Source organism: Geospiza fortis, unplaced genomic scaffold, assembly GCF_000277835.1.
Source record: "Geospiza fortis unplaced genomic scaffold, GeoFor_1.0 scaffold17, whole genome shotgun sequence".
NCBI classification, from domain to species: Eukaryota; Metazoa; Chordata; class Aves; order Passeriformes; family Thraupidae; genus Geospiza; species Geospiza fortis.
Window position 1 is genome coordinate 107,843 of NW_005054438.1, and position 7,071 is coordinate 114,913.

Consider the following 7,071-nt stretch of genomic DNA (forward strand, 5'->3'; position numbering starts at 1 on the left):
CTCTCTTTCTCTCTCTCTTTCTCTCTTTCTCTCTCTCTTTCTCTCTTTCTCTCTTTCTCTTTCTTCTTTTTCTTTTCTCTTTCTCTTTCTTTCTTTCTTTCTTTCTCTCTCTCTTTCTCTCTTTCTCTCTCTCTTTCTCTCTTTCTCTCTCTCTTTCTCTCTTTCTCTCTCTCTTTCTCTCTTTCTCTCTCTCTTTCTCTCTTTCTCTCTCTCTTTCTCTCTTTCTCTCTCTCTTTCTCTCTTTCTCTCTCTCTTTCTCTCTTTCTCTCTCTCTTTCTCTCTTTCTCTCTCTCTTTCTCTCTTTCTCTCTCTCTTTCTCTCTTTCTTTCTTTCTTTCTTTCTTTCCCTTCCTTCCTTCCTTCCTTCCTTCCCTTTCTCTCTCTACAAAATAAAGTCACAATCAATAACCTGACAAACAAAACTGAGAAATAAAAGCCACTTCTCTCTCTCTGAGCTATAACTAGTACAGCAGTGCATGCTGCTCCACCAAATCTTGCCAGCATCACATCACACCAGCATCAGTGATGGGAAAAGGACAAAGAGGCCACATTGCAATATTAGCTGGAGATAAGTGCCAGGAAAAAAAGGAAGTAATGAGGTTGGAAAAGTCAGAATTAAAACATTACAAAATATTACATATATGCAATCAATGGTGCAAGAAGTTGAGCACCAGGGGCTGGAGGAAGATGTTGGACAGCTGATCACCAGCTGATAAGCCATGCAACGTTGCTCCTTTTTTGCTTTCTGGGGTGAGCCCCGTCCTGCTGTGCATAGAAGAAAGAGGCAGCACATCCATGGCTGCCTTTCATGGCATGGCAGCACACACAAAAATCCAGGCAGCATCCACAGGGAGATCCCCACCTGTACTCATTGTGCTGACAGCTCCTGACCTGCCTCTTACCCATTATGGAATCAGGTTAATGTCCTGACCTCTACACCTCCTGAAAGACAGGGCTTTTAGGGGAATTCAGCCCAACCACTCATCTGTCCTGCAACCACATTTTCAAAAACACAAATGCCACACTATACTTTATCTACCCTTTACACTTGTATTGCAAGTGGTATCAAAGGGAATTTTTTGAGTTATTTAAGGGCCAAACCAGCTTTTTACAATAAAATGAAGCTACAGTTCTCATCAAATTCTAGTAGTAGTACCATATTTTATCAAATAATTCAATAAACAACATTAAGCCACACAGATTTCAGTTCCCATTTCTCACTAATTGGCACCCGTATCATATCCTGTTGCATTACATAGTTTCCTATTCAACTGTGCTATGAGGAGAAAAACACTTTTCTATTTTTTTTTATTTCTAAAGACAATATTAAAACATTCTTTTTGGTATGTGATGGGCACTGTTTTGCTCTGGCACTAATGTATCCAGGAATACAGCTGTTTTTTTCAAGAGGGAATATTTTCATATCAGAGATTGATTTCCAAAATTTGCTAGATTCTTTACTTCATGGCAATGGCTTAGAACAGGACAGATACATATTTGCTTTCTAAAGTAGCATTAAGATTTTTTTTTTACAATACCTGTTCTTAAAATAGCTTTCTATAAGGTCCATTCAGACTTGTAACACAATATCAGCTTTCAAATCCGTGCTTAATGTGCTTTATAATTTCAAATCAGAGCTCATTTATCTTAACAGTTATGTTGACATAAAGATAATCAAGTTACAATTATATCTATAAAATTATGGATAATATTCTTTCTTTTAATCTGCTTCTTAAAAATTGTTGATGTAATCTTTAATTTGTACAGCAAATACCTGTGCTGAATTTTATCTCCTTAAGTTAGTATTAGTCTTGAGACTTTACATAATTTTGTTTGCATCTGAAAAACATTTCACCTGTTCAGATATTGTCACAATGGCTCTTAAGCATTTTCTCTGAACATTTCATTAGTTCTCCTCACAGAAGATCACCATAATCACAAACAAAAAGACACCTTAATTGTAGGGCATTTTATGGACTTCATCTTACCACAGTTTGGGAAGGCTGAGGTTTGAAATCAGTTTTGGTAGGTTCTAAATACCTTTATGTTTTAGTTTTAACCAGAGAGCAGCCAGTGTATGCACCATGGACTCCCTCTCCATGCTCTCTGTAAGAGTTTGCAGTCACTGGGATCCAGCCTTAGCTGTGATGGGGTTTTTTTTAATTGCTCAGAGGATTTCCAGTGCTCTGTGTGTTATGTGAGATCAGAAATGCCATGCTGAAGAAGTTGTCCTAAAAATCAACTTCCTGTTGGAGAAGGAAAACCTCTGCTGGATGGTTTCAGACAACCTGGTCCTTCTCCTCCTCAGCTAAAATCATCTGCATCTGGCTTGAGGCTGAGTTTATTCAGCTGTGTTCCCTCTCTTGTCATTCTTATCGTCAGTGGAGTGAACCTGGGCAAAAGAAAGTAACCTTTCTCCAGAAGGCATTTCACACTCTAAAACCTGTGAACTCAAAAACCTGTGAATTCTATTCCCAAACAGAGTCTTTGATGCATAATCTCGTGTCCTGAGCAAATGATCAGAGCAAAGGCTCTCTGGCAGAAATGAAACTGAGCAAAGAAGCAGAGAGCAACTCAGACAGCAAGAGCACTCTTCTCTTTGGAATCATTCCACACAGGATAATGTGGCCTGAATACAAGAGGCTCAAGAGACATTTTCAGCAATGACATACCATGGTGGATCTTTTTTTTTTTTTTAACATGCCCACACACAGTGAGCTGGGAAAAGTATTCCTGAGGTAGTTATTTCCTTGCTATTCCTAAAACAGCAGGAAATCAACTATCTTAACATGCACAATTAATAAAGAACTGTGAATATCAGTGCTCCTTTCTAACAACATAAATATAACACAGTACTTTCCTTCTCTGGGTATAAATAAATGGATTGTCATTGCTGCCACACACAGAGAGTACATTTTGCACAAACCTTGTTTTACAGGGCTACGGGTTTCCTCTATTGCATGGAACAATCTTGGAATTTAGGTGTTTAAAGTGATATATTTGGCCAATTCCCTGAGTGCCTGGTGTGACAACAAAATGTGAGCAGGAGAGCAAACAGACAGACTATTGCTTCCTCTTTTTCATTGACTTCTCACAAATGGTTTTCTCAGAATCACAAGATACTTCAATTGCAATTGCATCTTTTCCCTCATCACCAGACTGTTCTTAGCAGCCAGCTTTGCTGTCTTACTCCACTGTCTCCACTAGTTAAGGAAAAAAAATCATGTTTGTGCTCCCCTCATCCTCTATTAAGCGTCCCTCCTCCATCTGCTAATTCTATGAGCTTCTCTGTAGGCAGAGAAAAAGTGTTGGAAAACTGTTGCAAAATCATTCATGCCTTGTATCTTCTTTTGTTTTTACCCCTACATAAAATCACACAAGTGGTCAAAGCTACTGTGATTTCTCTCTTGAGTTTTTTCCCAGTTGTTAGTCATAGTTTACTTTAGTAAAGCTTGAGTGCCATGCACTGAAACCTCCACAGTGCAAAACCCAGAGATTTGTGGACACCATTCCATAAGGATGTGATACATTTCTGGTGTCACAGCACTTCTTTCATGGCTGACTCCAAATACAGTTGTAGTCTTACACACCACATCCAGCCATGTCACCCCTTTTTCCTATCCCCAGAGGTGTTCAAACTGTCTGAGATCTTTTCTTCTATAAATGTAGAGAGGTATATCCCTGTTTCACTCTGGTTTCTCAATAACTGTATTGATAAGATGGGTGTTCTGCAGATCCAGCAATTCTCTTTGCATGACACACATCTGAAAGCAAACAGCTCTCTCACTTCTCTAAGTGCCCAGAAAAACTGGGATATTGTTTTACTCTCTTTTTTTTCCCTAAATCTTCACAGTGTTTCTAGTTTCAAAGTCCACAGGCAACAACTGCCATGCACAAGCTGTAGGAGTTATTTTCTTTTCCTGACAGCCTTAGATGCTTTGTGTCAAGTCGTGTGTCCACTCCAAAGAGAGGACAAATTAGCTGTCAACAATTAGGGTGTTTTTAAAATCACTCTAGGAACTCAGCTGTCTCTGTCTGAATTTTTCTGTAAGTGTATGGTAGTAGGAATGAGGAGCCAAGTTTTTTGATGAAAACTTTTCACACAGGCTTTTCAAACATCTCTGTTATTACTCATCTTATTTTTGATGGGATACTTGTAGGGCAAAGATCATATCACTGAGGTCTCTCTTTTGACCCTGAGTCAAATACCCTTATTGTTAGCAAATGCCATATTAAAAAATCTGTGTTCAAAAGAATAAAAATACATTTTCATTGCAGGCTATTCAGTGTAAATACAAGGAACCATATCAGCTGCAGCTGCTTCTCTATTTTTGCTTGTGTGGTAAGAAATATCTCACAAGTAATGGCAATGATTTGGCAGTGAGAACCTGCTTTAATTAACCACAGGGTTGTTCAGTGTGTGCCATAGGAACAGAGTCAGTGGCAGAAGAACATCCTTACATTTCACATCCTCTGAGAAATTCTGCAGATAGTGGCAATTTACCTGCACAAGGCTGGGCCTTCATGAACACCATTTAGAAGGGAAATAGAAGACATAGGTTGCCATATAAATTAAAAATTAATCAGGCAATCCATATTCAAAACTCTAATGCAGGCAGCAAAGTGGTTTGTAACCTGGCCTGTCCAAATCCTAAAGAGATTCTTGGCTACGGAGACACATTTGCCTTTCTTGCTTATTGGGACATTCCTTTCCACCAAAAATGGTACATAGGTATGAAAAAAGCAGGATAGAAGCCATTGCAAAGAGCAGCAGAAGAGTTCTTTCAAATTATGTGTCTTAGGAAGAAAAAAATTATATCCAGAATTGTAAAAAGTCACATAAACTCCCAAGTTTTTAAAGTCAGGAAGTTTTTACCCATAAAGAACTGATTCTGTGTGCATCCCCATTCACCAAATGCCTGTTATTAAAAACAACACCTAAAATATCAAAAGAACAGTTCCCAAACTAAGATATCCCATCAGAAAATGTTTCAGTGAAAGACATGAATTGACTGATGCAAATATCTTCTGATTCAGGCAGAATTCCATAGGAATGTTGATCTTCCTTTAAATTTAGCACAAATTTAGGCCTACCATCCCAAAATGATGATTGTGGGAATTGCAGGCAGTCCCAACATGGGAAGAGATGAGAATCTGACTCCATGTTTCAGAAGGCTGATTTATTATTTTATGATATATATTAAAAGAAAATTATATACTAAAACTATGCCAAAAGAATAGGAGAAAGGATTTCATTAGAAGGCTTACAAGGAAAGGAATAGAAAGGAATGGTAATAAAATCCTGTGACTGACCAGACAGTCTGAGACAGCTGGACTGTGATTGGCCATTAATTAGAAACAACCACATGAGACCAACCAAAGATGCACCTGTTGCATTCCACAGCAGCAGATAATTATTGGTTTTCTTTTCCTCTGAGGCTTCTCAGCTTCTCAGGAGAAAAATCCTGGCAAAGGGATTTTTCAGAAACTATCATGGCAACAACTGATTTGCAGGTGTCAGCAACAGAAAGAGGCTGAAGTAGTGTCAGCTCTAAGACCCAAAACTGAAACCCCCTTCTTACTGCTGGCTGGCAACGGAAATGGCCTTGAGACAGCGGGTCTTGCACAACCCCAGAGTTTCATATTCATTGTGCACAACGTCATCGCATTCCCAGGGTGACTAAAACCCAGAAAAAATAAAACATGAACGTGGTAGACTTTAACCATTGCTCTGAAAGTTTTGTGCCTTGTGTCACAAATGCTCGCATTGGCAAAGAGGTCCCAGCTGGGTTCGAGCTCCTGACAACAAACAAGGCAAACACAGCCATTGATGCGGAGCCAAAAATGAAACTGCAGAGACTGAGAACCGCAGCTTTCAAACACCCGGGGGGTGCTAAAACACCCCCACACCAACACACCTACGACAGCTCCAGGTGCAGTTCTGTTCTCTATCAAACCCCACTTAGCTATTTACAAAATATAAATACAGAATAAATACGCTATTTATGCAAACATACACCTAACGTACTTCGGAAAACAACTTTCCCGCTTCCCAGGCAGGATTCTTCGAGATCTCCGAGATCACCGGGCGCAGTCCCTGCCCTCCCCCGGGGCTGGGGCACCGATCTCCAGCGCCCCGCAGAGCCAAGAGGACGCCTGTGAAAAACGCCAATCACTTGTTTTTAAATTTTTAGAAGTTTAATAGTAATAAAATGGTTATAAAAATAGTAATATAATTAGAGTAATAATAATTTGAACAACTGAGATTAGGACAATACAAGACAATAAAAACAAAGAGTTACAGACAGTCCGGGTACCACTTTCTGGGCAAAATAAGCCCAAAAAAGGACCCACGTTAACAGAGGACTAACCCTTAAAAGCAATAGCCTGTTGCATAGTCATACACCTCATACATGATGCATAAATTTCATTCAAATAAAAGATTCTCTCTGGTCAGCGTCAACTTCTTCCTCTTAATCCTAATGGCATCTTCAGGACTGAGCGAGGCGGGAAGAAGTTTCTTCTGATAAGAGAGCAAAAAATTCTTTTTCTCTGAAAGACTTAGGTGTCCTGTGGCTGCTATCTCGCTGCGAGTCCTTTCTTTAAATTAAAGTATCTCACATAGCATAGTTTCTATTTTAACATTATGCTATAACCTGAAACCATATTTAACACGCTACTTAAGAAAATCAATACAGCATAACTTTTTAACATAACACATATAATATTCGTTTTAATATTTGCGAGAAGCCAATCATAAAATACGCTTTTGTCACAACGCCGTTGTGTTTTTCGCTATGGCCACAGCCGCCCAGCCCCGGCTCCCGAGCAGCGTGAGGGGTGTCCCGCCTGACGGGGACCGGCCTCCTCCCCGCAGGGCACATGGATTTCCAGGAGCCGGGATCCCCCAGGAACGGTCCCGACGAGGCTCTGGAAAGGGCTCAGTGGGGACGGGCGGGTTCCCGAGCCCCCTCACGGTCGGGCCAGGTGTGCTGAGTCTCAGAGCCCCCCTCACGGGCAGGGGTATGTGCCGGGTCCCCGAGCCCCCCTCACGGCCGGGCCGGCTGGGCCG